Source organism: Rana temporaria, chromosome 1 (assembly GCF_905171775.1).
Source record: "Rana temporaria chromosome 1, aRanTem1.1, whole genome shotgun sequence".
NCBI lineage: Eukaryota > Metazoa > Chordata > Amphibia > Anura > Ranidae > Rana > Rana temporaria.
Window position 1 is genome coordinate 550,480,978 of NC_053489.1, and position 16,945 is coordinate 550,497,922.

Genomic DNA, 16,945 nt, shown 5'->3' on the forward strand with positions numbered 1-16,945 from the left:
CAGTAAAAGACATGCCTGATGTTTTCGCTTACCATGCTTTCCAAAGACGGAAGCTTAAGTGTTAGCTGGTCTATTGTGCGTCCCACTTCCTCAGCTTCAGGCTCTACCATGTCGCACGTGCTCACCGGCTCAGTGCAGTCGCAGAGAGGGCTCTTCAAAAAGGCCCAGACGTCAGAGCTCTGTAAAGCTAGGGGGACACAAACGCAAGCACCTTGTGTGAGTTGGATACAGATTCATCTAAGACGCCTACTCCGCATCTAGCTGTGCAGATTAGCAGGCATTGTTGCTGCCAGACTATGTTCAGCTGTTGATGCACCTGGGTTAAGCTCCTCTGCTTTTAGCTTAGGACTTTGGTCTCCCCATTGAATAAGGTCAGGGGTAGGAATATAAAAAGGAATCGCCACCTGAACCTGGTGGCCCCTTATTCTCCCCTGTAGAGACAGCTCACAGATTGAGCCATCAGACCTGTCAGGCAATCAATGCAGCCTCCCCCAACATTGCAGCCACTTTGCATGTGTTTTGTTTTTTGCATCACATTTGTTGTTCTACAAGAGGTTAACTGCTATGTTCGCAGCATCCTCACAAGAAGCAAAAAAAAAAAAAAAAAGCAGGGTGTGTCCCTTTTCCTGCTTTAATCCTTAAACAAAGGGATTAGAAGAGCTGGGGATGAAGGTTCACTGTCAGAGGACAGGAGACAGGAGCTGCAGCCTAACGAGGAGAAGCTATCAATAGCCCTACAGGTTCCGATTGCACCTGCAGTCTTTTCAGAGATTCATGCTGCATATAATTTCCCTCTGCCTACTCGGCCAAAGCCTCTATCTTCTCCTTATAGTGTAAAGAGAGGTTTTCCTATAGGTGGCTAGTAAGACCTCCATATGGTCCTCAGCCTGGTGTCGGCTTCAGGCTAACCAAATGCACATCTGAGGGATGCACAGTTGCTGGTACACATTGCTAACGTCTCTTAATTGAGGAAACGCACATCTACAGAGGATAACTTCCTTTTTACCAGTCCGCATGTTGCATAAGATACATGAGTTTGGAATGCATGTGGGATAAAAACAAGTAACAAAGCATGTTTTATTGTGGATCGCATAAGGATACATGTTTCTGTCTGTATGGTGTTGCATGTTTGTTAGAGTTGCATAGAAATGCTTGAGTGCATAAAGATGCTAGTTACCTGATCACTCAAGTCCTGGATTACCCAAGGATATTGGGTCACACAGAGAGACTTGTTTCCACAGAAAGGCCTAAAATCGCATAAAGACGTTTGTATGTATAAAAATGCTGGATCACACACACATGGTTACCTGATCACCCAAATCCTTAATTACCCAAGGATGTTTGGTCACACAGAAGTGGTTTGTTTCCACAGAAATGCCTAAAATCGCATAAAGTTGCTTGGATGCAAAAAAGATGCTGCATCACACATGGTTACCTGATCATCTGCGTCCTGGATTACCCAAGGATATTTGGTCACACAGAGAGGCTTGTTTCCACAGAAGTGCCTAAGTTCGCATAAAGATGCTTGTATGCATAAAAATGCTGGAATCACACATGATTACCTGATCACCCAAGTCCTTAATTCCCCAAGGATATTTGGTCACACAAAGAGGCTTGTTTCCACAGAAATGCCTAGAATCGCATAAAGAGGCTCGAAGGCATAAAAATGCTGGAATCACACATGATTACCTGATCACCCAAGCCCTTGATTCCCCAAGGATATTTGGTCACACAAAGAGGCTTGTTTCCACAGAAATGCCTAGAATCGCATAAAGAGGCTTGAAGGCATAAAAATGCTGAATCACACATGATTACCCGATCACCCAAGTCCTTGATTACTCGAGGATATTTTGGTCGCACAGAGAGGCTTGTTTCTACAAGAATGCCTAAAGATCGCTTAAAGATGCTTGAATGCAAAAATAAGCTGGATCACACATGGTTGTCGGATCAACAGCGTCCTGGATTACCCAAGGATACTTGATCACATAGAGAGGCTTGTTTCACAGAAATGCCTAAAGTCGCATTAAGATGCTTGAGTGCATAAGGATGCTGGATCGCACAGGGGTGCTTGGTCACACAAGAGTCCTTGGTCACACAAGGGTTCTTGTCCGCACAGTAGTGCTTAAAATGCATAAGATGTTGATCGCATGGAAGATGCTGAATCGCATAAGGATGCATGATTACTTTAAAGTTGTACATGGCGGCCTAATTAAGCAATACAGGATTCCTTGTGTTTGCATAGAAATACGTGTCTGCATGGGTTCATGTTGCACATTGTTGCATAACACGTTTATATCGCATGCTTGCTTGCAAGATGCTTGTTCCAGAGCACACATGCTATATGCATGTTTTTCTTAAAACATATTTATATGAATTCATGCTTCCAGGAACACACGCTGCCATGTACACACACTTCCATTGAGGCATATGGCTTTAACACTTGCCACATACACACATGGGGAGCCAGTTGCATATGTGTTTATTTACTTGGGTCTGCAGAGGTTGTCTGCGTTTCGCAGGGGAACAGCACTATCTCCAGTTGGTGGTCTTGCCCTTTTGGGTTAGCCTCCGTGCCTGGGTTGTCAGGGTGCTAGGGCCCGCCTCTAGCAGGTCTGTAGGCCCAGGGTATAGCAGTAATGGCATACCGAAGCAAACTCCTGCTGATGGGTCAGTCAGTAGCATGGCTGGACCTAAGGGTTTCCAGCATGGTCAAGTATCTGGAACTCTAAAGATACATTCTTTCATTTGACAAGAAGCTGGGTATGTTTGGCACAGTCCAAAAAGGAGAGTTTTTTTTTTGGCCTCAGACAAGACCATCGCTATAAGAAAACTGGTCTATGTGGTCACGGCAAGGAACAGTTCCTTACTTTTGGCCTTTTGATTAAGGCACTAGGGAAGATGCTGGCTTCATTCAAGACAGTTCCCTATACTAACTTTTATTCAGGGCTGTTATAAACAGTATTTTGTCGGCCTAGAAAGAGTGGATCTTGACCTAGCATTATCCAAAGAACCCGGTCCCAGAGATATGCTGGAATTCCTCTTGGTGATTCTTAACTAAAAGGGTTTGCCAGGTCAGGAAGAGACCATGGCCCAGGGGAAGTAGTCAAGCTCCAAGGGAGCCTTATCTGTCAGCTAGAGCTACCGATGGAGCATCTGGCTTAGGGGCCTGAACGTTCAGGTGGCAGGTTGGTTCTGTCAGAGTACAATCAGACTATGCCATACTAGTGATTTACTTAATTTACCAAGGAGGAGCTTGTGCCTTGCCTATTGGCATTCGTCATTTCATGAAATGCAGAATTGGCAGGCGATTCGCTGGAGCCGTCAACAAGTGTCTCCGGGAGAATGACCTCTACACCCCGACTGTTTTCCTGACCAAATGTCACAGAAATAGTACCCTGTACATAAGATGTATTGGCGTCCAGGCTCAACAAGAGATTGAACAGCTTGGGGTCAAGGATAAAGGATCCACCCGCATGCGGGGCAGATGTGTTTTTAATCCGAGGGGGGGGGCCAGTTGTCACTGGTTGTATCTCTCCCCCCAGTGCCGCGACTTTTGTGGCTTCTATGCAACATTTAGAGGAGAACGGAAGCTGGCCTGATTACTCTGGCATAACCCTGACGACCTCTCGGTGCAGGAACAGTAAGGGTGGTAGTAGAGGACCCACAGTCCCTTACATCTTGTCCAGGCCTACTTTGCAGGGGGTATTACATTCTGTCTTGCAACAGGTGAATTAATGGTCTGGCTATTATAGACCACATTCTCGAGGATCGGGGCTTTCAGAATCAGCGGCAATTCCCTTGATTCATACAAGAGAGCTGGCCTCCAGGACCAGATAGCCTACGGTCTGGAAGGCCCATGTTCCTGGTGTGAAACCAGATGGTGGCATCCGTGGAAGTTTGTCAAAGGTAAAATTCCTGCCTTCCTACATTTGGAAAGGAGACGGAGCTAGCCTTAAGTTATATCAAGGATCCGATCTCGGCCTTGCTTCCAAAGGTCGATTACTTCACACTCTTTGGTCCGGGCTGTTATGCACGTCACCCCTTGTATAAGTCCACCAGTTAGGTCGCCCTTGTGCTCGGAGGATTGGCTCTAGTTTTGTCGGCTTACAGGGTCAGCTCCTTGGGCCGATGCACCATATTTTCCTTCATCCTTTAACAAGGGAATTGGTGTTCTTGGTTGTGGTAGCCTCCAAGAGTTTCAGTATTGGCAACTTTCTTGGTATAGAGCCATACTCAATTATTCTTACAAGTAGAGTGATTTTCATCCTCACCCAACCTTATTTACTAGAAGGATCTAGTATTCATTTGAATCTAGATATTCTTACCTTCCCTTTTTTCAAAACCTTGTTTCACGGAAGGAAAGGTTATTGCTTTTCTCTCAATTGAGATGAGAGCAGTTAAATACCTATCTGAAGGTTTCAGATATAGAAAGCTGACGTTTTTATTGGGCTGCCAGAAGACCCTAGATGGGCAGGCAGTGTTCAGGTCAGCTATTAAAATGGTTACACTCTCTCTCTCGTTGGAGTAAGAAGGGTCTAGGCCTATCTGAAGCGGCTGCTCGGATACGGAAAACTGATGTTGTTGCGCTACCAGGAGGCCCCAGGAAAGGGCAGGCAGCGTCTAAAATCAACTGTTTTTAAGGTTGATTCATCAGGTTATTATTCAGGCTTGTGGTTAGAGTAGGATTCCCCCTGTTTTTTTGTGGGGGTGCTCCCTACCAGGATGGTAAGCGCTTTATGCGCAATGCATTTCCAAGCCTTTATGACGCAGATTTTCAAGGCCGCAACTTGGTCATCTGTGCTTACGTTCACTAACTCCTATCAGGTGAACATAAGACGGCAAGAGGATGCAGCTTTTTGGCGCAGTATGCTGCAGGCAGCATTATAGGTCCTCACGTCTGATGGTGGTCTGCGTTGTTGGTGTCTCCCTCCCCTCAGTAAGCATTGCTTTGGGACATCCCACATAGTAATGAATATGCAGCTCTGTGTCCCGTGATGTACGATAAAGAAAATAGGATTTTTATAACAGCTTACCTGTAAAATCCTTTTCTTGGAGTACATCACAGGACACAGAGCTCCCACCCCTCTTGTTTGGGGATATTGGGACACTTATTGCTTTGCTACAAAAACTGAGGAACTCCCAGTAGGGGAGGGGTTATATAGGGAGGGAACTTCCTGTTTAATTGATTACACCAGTGTCCATCACCTGAAGGTAGACTCTATAACCCACATAGTAATGAATATGCAGCTCTGTGTCCCGTGATGTACTCCAAGAAAAGGATTTTACAGGTAAGCTGTTATAAAAATCCTATTATTTTCTTGCTGTCATTTTTTCAAATGACAATTTATTTTTTATTTTTTTTGTATTTAAGTCTAAATATGATATCTGAGGTCTTTTTGACCCCAGATCTCATATTTAAGAGGACCTGTCATGCTTTTTTCTATTACAAGGGATGCTTACATTCCTTGTAATAGGAATAAAAGTGATCAATTTTTTTTTTCAGTGTAAAAATGAATAAAAGAAATAAAAAGAAATAAGAAAACAAAAAATAAATGTTTTAAAGCGCCCGACGAGCTCGCGCGCAGAAGCGAACGCATACGTGAGTAGTGCCCGCATATGAAAACTATGTAACTATGAAGGTTTGCCCCCACCCTCAAGTGGGGGGACGTCTTCGCAAAATCGTGACTCGGTGGACATCTCAGGTCCCCGACCGGTGGGTTTGCAAAGTAGTGTCTTTAGGGTACAAGATAGAGCTTCTATCCTGCCTACCAAACAGATTGTTTTTTCCCTCCAACGGCCAGCTACAACCGACTCGTCAGAAAGCCCTATTTGGGGAAGTTCAAGACCTGCTGAAACGTGGGGTGGTTATTCCTGTCCCAGTACAGGATCGGTTTCAGGGGTTTTACTCCAATCTGTGCATAGTACCAAAGAAGGAGGCCATCCGCCCAGGGGCGTAACTAGAAATCACAGGGCCCCATAGCAAAATGTTGTATGGGGCCCCCCCCTCCAAAAAAAAAATGAACTAATGCCATTGAACAACACATTACTACACTCATGTGGCACAGTACCCAAGCAACAGCTTATATACATTTTGAACAGCAAAACAAAAATTTAAATAACCATATAATAAATAATAAAAAAAAAAAATTGTTTGGGTGCAACGTCCCACGACTGCACAATTGTCAGTTAAAGCGACGCAGTGCCGAATCACAAAAGTGCTCTGGTCAGGAAGGGGGGGGGGGATTCTTCTAAGGCTGAAGTGGTTAAAATGACTAGGCTAGCATACTTCAGTAAATCCTGACAAATACCGTACATATGATTCACATAGTGGGAATGACACAGTATTTGAAATCTTCAATACGTTTGTAGAGAGATAAATGTATGACGTTTACCATTGCCACTATTGCTATTACTGCTGTTTTTTTATTTTTTTTGCCATTTTTTCTACAAGGACAAAAATAAAAATTCTCACTCGAATACAGGGGTTTTTCTCCCCCCACAGGACACCTTACGGATACATCAAACTGACAATGTTAGCAATCTAATCACAAACCTGTAATTCTGTGAACAACAATTTCTTATTGTGAACAGTATTGCAGCTTTTATGTTCATTTAGGTCAACTGAAGATCAGTAAGGGCTCTCCACAGCACACTGAGTCACCTACCTTAGCAGCCTCAGCCTTAAGTTGGTGTGCGGTCACAGCAGGGCAGGCACTGGCAGTCAGAGGAGCCGAGGAGAGCCGTGCGGCGGCCGAATTGTAATTCCCGCCGTGGAGCCTGCAGCGCCTATGATGGACGTCACACGTCCCGCGTCCCGCCATTGGCGCTGCAGACTCCAGAAGGCGGGGCAGCATCCGAGCACATTTTAAGCCCCGAGCGTCTGGGAGTCAGGACCACCTGATGCCGAAAGTGGCCGAGTGCCGCCAGCGCCGAGTACGGCACTCGGCCGTACTCGGTAACACTCGGCGCTGACGGCACTCGGCCGCACTCGGCAACCTTCGGCATCAGATGGTCCTGACTCCCAGACGCTCGGGGCTAACAATGTACTCGGATGCGGCAAACACTCGGGGCAGTGGCGTAACTAGAGACTTCAGGGCCCCGGTGAAAGAAATCATGAAGGCGCCCCCCCTCCACAGTGACATGACAGTCAGGTGGACCCCTCACACTGGCAGGCAGCGGTCGGGCACCTCACACGAGCGGGTGAAGGCCCCCCAGACTTGGCTGAATTACAGGGCCCAGTCGAAATGACGACTGCTGCGACACCGATAATTCCGCCACTGGTTAAAGGTGTGCTACGTACATAGTCCGGGGTGTGCTACCTACAGAGTCCGGGGTGTGCTACCTACAGAGTCCGGGGTGTGCTACCTACAGAGTCCGGGGTGTGTTTAACAATCAGCAGATAAAGATACTCCAAAATTCTAGTGTTGGCACCTCAATCATCCCGGCACCATGGTTGTTATGGTGTCAGGATGATTGAAGCGCATTATTTCTATTATCACATGGTAATATAGAATGAAATTATTCAACTCACCATAATGCAGAATCAGTGGGAGCCCTGATGTCACTGTCCCCAGCCAGCGGAGTGCTTCCTTACATCTCAAGAGTCCCCAGTCAGCAGCCAGCGGAGTGTTTCCTTACATCTCAGGTGTCACTGTCCCCAGCGGAGTGTTTCCTTACATCTCAGGTGTCACTGTCCCCAGCCAGCGGAGTGCTTCCTTACATCTCAGGTGTCCCCAGCGAAATGCTTTCTTACATCTCAGGTGTCCCCAGCGGAGTGCTTTCTTAAATCTCAGGTGTCCCCAGCGCACAGGGGAGCAGTGGCGGTGCGTCCATAGGGACGCAGGAGCGCCGCCCCCTCTGGCTCGCTCACAGCCAGTAAAATATAGAGATTCATACACTGTACGTCCGAGGAAAAGACTGACAGGCGTCTCAGCCAATCAGGTAACCTGATTGGCTGAAGCGTCATCGAGGGCGGGACGAGGGACATCGAGGGACGTAGAAGCCATAAAGGTAAGTGCCAGGGGGGGGGGGGTACTGGGCACGGTGGCTACAAGTGGGGGCACAGTGGCTACAAGTGGGGGCATAGTGGCTACAAGTGGGGGCACAGTGGCAACAATTGGGGGCACAGTGGCTACAATTGGGGGCACAGTGGCTACAATTGGGGGCACAGTGGCAACAATTGGGGGCACAGTGGCGACAATTGGGGGCACAGTGGCGACAATTGGGGGCACAGTGGCTGTCTTTGATGGCATAGTGGTGACAATTGATGGCACAGTAGCTGCGTTTGATGGTATGGCACAGTGGCTGTGTTTCAATGGCATGGCACAGTGGCTGCGTTTTGATGGCATGGTGGCTGCGTTTTGATGGCATGGTGGCTGCGTTTTGATGGCATGGCACAGTGGTTGCGTTTTGATGGCATGGCACAGTGGTTGCGTTTTGATGGCATGGCACGGTGGCTGCGTTTTGATGGCATGGCACGGTGGCTGCGTTTTGATGGCATGGCACAGTGGCTGCGTTTTGATGGCACGGTGGTTGCGTTTTGACGGCATGGCACAGTGGCTGTGTTTTGATGGCACGGTGGCTGCATTTTGATGGCATGGCACAGTGGCTGCGTTTTGATGGCACAGTGGTTGCGTTTTGATGGCACAGTGACTGCATTTGATGGCATGGCACAGTGGTGACAATTGATAGGTACAGTGAGGCTGCAATTGTTTTTTGTTTTTTTTTCGTTTGCGCCCCCCCCAAAAATTTTGAGCACCAGCTGCCACTGCAGGGGAGAGAGGCGGAGGGCACAGGGGGAGAGGCGAAGGGCACAGGGGGAGACCGTAGAGCATGGGGGGAGGTGGAGAGCACAGGGGGGGCTGGATAGCACTGGGGGAGAAGTGGGGGGCACGGGGGGCAGCGGAGAGCATGGGGGAGGTGGAGAGCACGGGGGGGGTAGAGAGCACTGTGGGGGCAGCAGAGATAAGCAGATTAGGAGGAGCGGTGGGGTGGCTGCATATAGAAGAATCATTCTCTCTATCTTCTTCCCGCAGTACCTGAATGCCTGCGAGAGGGAGAGGAGCAGAAGCAGGCATTCAGAGACCATGGGAGGACGATGGAGAGAATTATTCTTCTATATGCAGCCACCCCACCGCTCCTCCTATTCAGGTTACAGGGGGCTGCACTTTCTCTCTGATCCCATCGGCAGACCAGGCGGCGGGCGGCTGTCCTCCGACCGGCTCCAGAAACTTCACCCCACGTCACTCACCGACCCGCTGGGGGAAGACGAAAAGGATGAAGGCGCGCAGAGGAGGGTAGGCGGAGCAAGCTGTTGTGGCCGGTCACATTTTTCATCAAACATGGGGGGTGCCTGTCACACTTGGCTCCTCCATGCTGACACGGGGTCTGCTGACATGAGCTGATTTTGCTTGTGGTTGGTTTAATGTGCATACCGTCGCTGGGGCTTGCGGGAGGCGGCCATAGGAATCTTCTTTATGAAGGGAATCGGGATTTATTTTTATTTTGGGCGTCCCCCCCCCCCCCTATAGCACTTCCCAGGTCTGAATGGCATTTAGATGACACTGACACTCGGCGGCGGCGGTGAGAAAAAAAAAAAACCTCGGTCATTGCCTTGCCCTGCTCACCGGGCCCCACTCGGCTGCGGGCCCCATAGCGCCCGCGTGGGTCGCTATGGCGGTAGTTCCGCCACTGCATTCGCCCAATTCTGGACCTCAGGGCCCTCAATTGCTTCATGTAGGTACAAGATTCCGGATGGAATCGGTTCGCTCTGTCGTCACTGCCCTCCAGCCGGGGGACTTTCTGGCATCCTTGGACATCAGGGATGCCTATTTACAGGTCCCCATATGCACAAAGCATCAGAGACTTTGCGCTTTGCGGTCGGGGAAGACCACTATCAAGTTGTGGCTCTCCCCTTTGGCCTGGCATCGGCACCAAGGGTGTTCACCAAGGTGATTGCACCAATTCTCGCCCTACTAAGACAACGTGGCATCGCTGTCGTGGTCTACTTGGATGACCTGCCTTTGAGGGCCGCTTCAGCCTCAGAAATAGAGGTGAACGTGTCTATAACATCAGACCCTCAGACACTTGGGTGGCTACTCAACATTCAGAAGTCAGTAATGGTAACGACTTAATGGCTAGTATATCTGGGATTGATTCTGGACTCCTCAGAGGCAAAGGTTTGCTTCCCTGTGGAAACGTTGCAGACCCTTCAGGCTGCGGTGCGGTAGTTGACATCCCAGAAGGGTCGTCACTCCACTTTGCATGTGAGTCCCGGGCCTCATGGTGGCCTCCTTCTAGGCGGTACCATAGGCGCAATCTCACACGCGAGTGCTACAGAAGGAAATTATGTCCAGATGGGACAAGCGCCCATCATCCCTGGATTATCTAATCAGGGTGAGCCACTTGGTCAGGGCACTTATGTCTAGGAAGTCGTTCCTTCCTTTCACTGGATAGTCATCACGACGGACGCCAGCCTTACCGGTGGGGGAGTCTGGGGGGTTTCAGTCGACCCAGGGTCGCTGGTCTCCAGAGGATTCCCATTTGCCGAACAAGGTCCTGGAACTTCGGGCGATCACGCTGTGCCTCTCCACATGGTCTCAGAGGCTACGAGGGCGTCCAGTCAGGATCCAGTCGGACAACGCCACAGCGGTGGCATATGTCAACCATCAAGGAGGAAAAAGTAGCTCGGCTGCAGTGTCAGAAGTCGCTCACATCCTAAGGTGGGCAGAAAGGAGCATACTAGCACTGTCGGCCATATACATTCCGGGTGTGGAAAACTGTCACTACCTGTGTCGCCAGATGCTGGACCAAGGAGAATGGTCTCTGCACCCGGAGGTGTTTCAGCTCCTTTGCCCAAGATGGGGCATGCCAGACGTAGATCTCCTGGCATATCAACTCAATCGGAAGGTATTAAGGTTTGTGGCCAGGTCAAGAGACCCATGGGCGGACGCGACAGATGCATTAGTGGCGCTGTGGAGTCAGTACTGGCTAATCTATGCCTTCCCTCCTCTAAAGCTCCTGCCTCTTCTGCTTCGCAGAGTGGAGGCAGAGGGATTCCTATGATCCTAATTGCTCCTGATTGGCCTTGGCGTCCTTGGTACGCCGATCTAGTGCGGCTAGTAGCAGATGTCCCTTGGCGTCTACCGCTGAGAGAGGACCTGCTGTCACAAGGTCCCATACTGCATCCTGCTTTACAGTCGCTGGCTTAACGGTATGGCTATTGAAAGCCAGGTACTAAGAGACCAGGGCCTGTCGGATTCTGTGATTCCTACCTTTGAAGGCTAGGAAGTTATCCTCTAGGAGGATTTATTATCGCACTTGGGTGGACCAAAGAGCTTGCTTAAGCACGATTTAAGGGGCAGATATCTGCCCTGGCTGTTTTTCTTTTAACGACCCCTGGTGACTCACTCTCTAGTGAGAACATTTTTACAGGGGGGTTCGGCATGTGGCCCCTCTGGTTCGTCCTCCACTACCTCCGTGGGGATTTGAATAGCAGACACACCTTGGCATCTACCACTACGAGAGGACCTGCTGTCGCAAGGTCCCATAGGTCATCCTGCTTTACAGTCAATGGCTTTAACGCCATGACCTCTAGGTGCCTCAGAACCACTGTTTGAGAACATTAGGGAAGTTCCCTTGTTGACACTTTCTCAGAAAGTGGTCCCTTTGGTGGCTGTTATGTCAGTTAAGAAGGGTCATGAGCTGGCAGCCTTGTCATTAAAGGCTCCCTATTGATCTTCCACAAGGATAAGGTGGTGCTGCATCCGCAGCCTTTTTTCTTCCTAAGGTCATTTCGACCTTCTATCTCAAGGAAGACATTGTACTGCCATACTTGTGTCCTCATCGGTCGAATCCTAAGGAGACGACGTGGCATTCCTCGGACGATGTCCGAGCTCAGAGAAGATACTTGTCTGTTACTCCTCCGTTCCGGAGTTCAGACTCACTGTTTGTTTCGGTGGCTGGTTCCAAGAAGGGCCCAGCGGTCTCATCGGCCACCATTTCGAGGTGGACCCGACAGATCCTGATCAGGCTTACGCCATAAAGGGTCGGGCGCCTCCCTATCACGATGCATTCGGCCAGGGCAATGGTGCATCTTGGGGTTTCTGACATCAAGTGTCTGTTTCCCAGGTGTGTAAGGTGGTGACCTGGTCGCCCAGTCACACTTTCACTAAACTTTACAAGTTGATGTGAGTACATCTTCCGATGCTTCTTCGGCCGCAAAGTTTTGCAGGTGGCTGTTTAGAGTTAGAACTCCTCAGTTGAGGAGCTCTGTTTTGAGGTGAAGTTTATTTATTTTATGCTTCCCACTCCTCATTTTGATACTGCTTTGGGATGTCCCACTATGTCAAGATTAAGGCTGTGTCCATCCATGAACGAAAGAGAAAATAGAATTTTATGCTCACTGTAAAATCTCTTTCTCTGAGTTCATGGATGGACACAGCACCCACCCCTCTTTGTCTGTACTGCTTGCTACAAACTGTATTGCTTGGTGCAGGCTGAGGAGATATAGTCAGTGGGACCGCACCCTGGGCGGGGCGGATCTGATTTGAAGTTAACACTTCTGCCTAGTCACTCCTAAAGATAGATAGGTTAATCCCACTATGTCAAGATTAAGGCTGTGTCCATCCATGAACTCAGAGAAAGAGATTTTACGGTGAGCATAAAATCCTAATTTTGTTCCGTTCATTTTGTCAATTAGAGAGCAATCTATTTGGCTGTTATCATCAGGCAGTAACCCATGTCTTGGGTATAATTTTTTTTGTTCAAAATATGTGCTGCTAATTGGTACCTACTCTATTCCCAGTGAGCAATTCCTTAGGCCTCGTACACACGTCTGAGAATCTCGTCAGGAAAACCTGTCGTTTTCCCTGACGAGATTCTTAGCAAGAAACTCTTGCCGCCGGAGTGTACTGACTTTCATTTCAAAAGAACCGCGATTCTCTTAAAAAGGAAAGAACGCGGTGACGTCATCGCGTATGACGAGCATGCACTCATCACATTCGATGCCGTCGCCACCATCTTGCTTCACCCTACCTATGCCGTGGAAGCTACCGCGAATGTGTCAAAGTCATTTTGAGCATGCGCGGGTTTCCACGGCGACAGGTAAGTATACACACTCTCGGGTTTCTCGTCTGGAAACAGGCAAACGAGAATCTCGACGAGAAAAAAGAGAGCAGGTTCTCTTTTTTTTTCTCATCGAGACTCTTGTCTGATTTCCAGACGAGAAACCTGAATGCCTCGTACACACGAACGGGAATCTCGGCAAGAAGCAGTTTTCTTGCTGTTTTTTGCCGAGAAACCCGGTCGTGTGTACGAGGCCTTAGAGGTGAAACACTTGAGGATAGTGTGGTATGTTGGGTGGGGACATAATGCATGCATTCACTTAGGATTTCATGGAGTAAAACAATAGGCAGAGTTTAAGATTGAGTGTGATTCTTAACTTTTTCTACATTTCTGTGGAAGTGGAGACAGGCTACAGGAGCACCCTAACAGCACTTAAATGATGAGCGAAGGTGATTTGGCTGGTGTTTCATATTTGGGTACGTGTTTATTATGCTGCTTATTGTTATACAAAGTAAACGTGAAACTAACAGATCATGTTTCACATCATAAATAAATAAAAATACCAAATTGTTGGTTAATATGAGTTTTCTTTTCCACTTTTAGCTTTGCAGTGTACCAACATAATCCATGGTGGTTACACACTCTGGAGTGAATCGATTCCTGGAGCCAGACCTGCTTGCAGCTCGAGCTGAGGCCTCAGGCATACCACTGTGAGACCCCAAGGAAAGCTCAGAGTCTGGGACTGTTACCACCGCCGAAAGCTTATCGCTGCATCTACACTAAAATGGTACTGCCGGGTGAGCAAAGATCCAGAGCTGCACTAACCTAGAGCAGAAGATTCCTTTCCATGCAGTGGGACTTTCATGCTGGGTCACTTAATCTGGTAAGAGGGCCCTGTGGCCATGACCTATAGCCACTAGAGAGACTGAGCCCTTAGGAATTGACCACACAGTCCTATAGCCCGTTACTGCCTGCAGGCTTTACTGTGACTGTTCTCATGTGCCCCAATAATATGACTGAGCCTCAATGTTAGCTGCTGAAGATCCAAGACTAAGAACTGCCCACTTACAGCTGTCACATAAAGAACTTTGCTAGTTGCTCAGTGCAGAGGTACCACTCATGGGTATCAAACAGGGCCTAGTCATTTTCTATGGGTGCACCTATCCCTAATCCCAACACAGTTGAAGTGTCATTTGTCCCTCTCTATGTTCTAAAAAACCTGGTTGTTCCTGTGTCCTGTCTTAGTGTGCTGACCACGGTTATCATGGCTGGTGATTAGAGTTGAGCGAACACCTGGATGTTCGGGTTCGGCCGAACTTCGGAAAAAAGTCTGGGTTCGGGACCCGAACTTGACCCCGAACCCCATTGAAGTCAATGGGGACCCGAACTTTTCAGTAGTAAAATGTCTCTAAAACACTAATGGAAAGGGCTAGAGGGCTGCAAATGGCAGCAAAATGTTGGTAAGAGCATGGCAAGTACTCTGCAAATAAATGTGGATAGGGAAATAACTTAAAATAACATAAAAAATAAATAATAATAATAATAATCTTGACCTAGGAGGACGAGGTCCATATGGAGTATAGGAGGTTGAGGTGGCGGTGTAGGTGGAAGCGGCGGTGGAGGAGGACGAGGTAGCCAACACAGCAGGTTTTTGTTTTTAATTTATATAATTTTTAAATTAGGGTACACCCCAAAAGAGTGAGAAACATCTAGGGTTGCCACCTCATCCCTTTAACCACTTCCATACCGGGCACTTACGCCCCTTCCTGCCCAAGCCAATTTTCAGCTTTCAGCACTGTCGCACTTTGAATGACAATTGCGCGGTCGTGCTACACTGTACCCAAACAATTTTTTTATCATTTTGTTCCCACAAATAGAGCTTTCTTTTGGTGGTATTTGATCACCTCTGCGGTTTTTATTTTTTGCGCTATAAACAAAAGAAGAGTGACAATTTAAAAAAAAAACACTATTTTTTACTTTTTTATTTAATAAATATTTTTTCCTCAGTTTAGGCCGATATGTATTCTTCTACATATTTTTGGTAAAAAAAATCGCAATGATCATATATTGATTGGTTTGCGCAAAAGTTATAGCGTTTACAAAATAGCTGATAGATTTATGGCATTTTTATTTTATTAATTTTTTTACTAGTATTGGCGGCGATTTGCGATTTTTTTACTGTCACCGTGACATTGCGGCGAACACATCGGACACTTTTGACACGTTTTTGGCGCCATTCACATTTATACAGCGATTAATGCGATAAATATGCACTAATTACTGTATAAATGTGACTGGCATTCAAGGGGTTAACACTAGGGGGTGAGGGAGGGGTTAATATGTATACCTGAATTGTGTTCTAACTGTGGGGGAAGGGGGGTGACTGGGGGAGGTGACCGATCTATGTCCCTATGTACAAGGGACACAGATCGGTCTCCTCTCTCCCCTGACAGGACGTGGAGCTCTGTGTTTACACACAGAGCTCCACGTCTTGTCCCTGTAGCCGCCGATTCCGAGTGCCTGGCGGACATCGCGACCGCCAGGCACGCGCATCGGCATCTCGGGGATGCGTCGGGCGCGCGCGCGCCGCCGTCGGCGCGCTCGCGCGCCCCCCAGTGGCCGCAAGAATACAGGATGTCAAATGACGTCCTGTTGAATATTCAGAGTCACCGTGGAGCCGTCATTTGACGATGGCCCGGTACTCTAGTGGTTAAACTCAAACACATAGTAATTACACAGGTTCTGGGGCTAATTTAATGTCGATAAGGCACCAAGTGAGTTTAATTAGCACCTTAATCAGCCAGAGAACCTGTGTAATTAATATGTTTTTGCTTTTAAAGGGATGAGGTGGCAACCCTAGAAAGATCAGAAATACAAGACGGTATACGTGTCTATTCTGCACAAGGTACGGACAAGTCCTGTGGGATCCATGCCTGGTTCATTTTAATGAACGTAAGCTTGTCCACATTGGCTCTGGACAGGCGGCTGCACTTGTCTATGATAACGCCCCCTGCCGTGCTAAATACACATTGAGATAATACACTGGCTGCAGGGCAGGCCAGCACCTCCAAGGCGTAAAGGGCAAGCTCAGACCATGTGCCCAATTTGGAGACCCAGAAGTTTAAGGGGGCAGACCCATCATTCAGTACGTGTAGGTGTGTGCACACATACTGCTCCACCATGTTGGTAAAATGCTGCCTCCTGCTAAAACGTTCCATATCAGCTGGTGGTGCCGGTTGTTGTGGCATGCTGACAAAGCTTTTCCACATTTCGGCCATGCTAACCCTGCCTTCTGAGGTGCTGGCGGTGCCCCTGCTGCATTGGGGACCACTTCCTCCTCCTCTGCCTTCGCCTTGTGCTTCCACTGTGCCCCCGCTGTCAGGTGGGAATTCCACCAGCAGCGCGTCTACCAGTGTGCGCTTGTACTCGCGCATCTTGCGATCACACTCCAGTGAGGGAATTAAGGACGGTACATTGTCCTTGTAACGGGGATCCAGCAGCGTGGCCACCCAGTAATCAGCACCTGTTATAATGTGGGAAACACGGCGGTCGTTGCGGAGACTCTGCAGCATGTAATCGCTCATGTGTGCCAGGCTGCCCAGAGGTAACGAAAAGCTGTCCTCTGTGGGAGGTATATCATCTGTGTCCTCTGTATCCCCCCAGCCACGCACCAGTGATGGCCATGAGCTAGTCTGGGTGCCACCCTGCTGTGAACATGGTTCCTCCTCCTCCTCCATCTCCTCCTCCTCATCCTCCACCTCGTCATCCTCCAGAACTGTGCCCTTGCTGGACAATTGTGTACCTGGCCTTTGTTGGTGCAGGAACCCACCCTCAGAGCCACTTGTGAATGACTGCCTTGAAAGTCTTGGAAATTATCCTG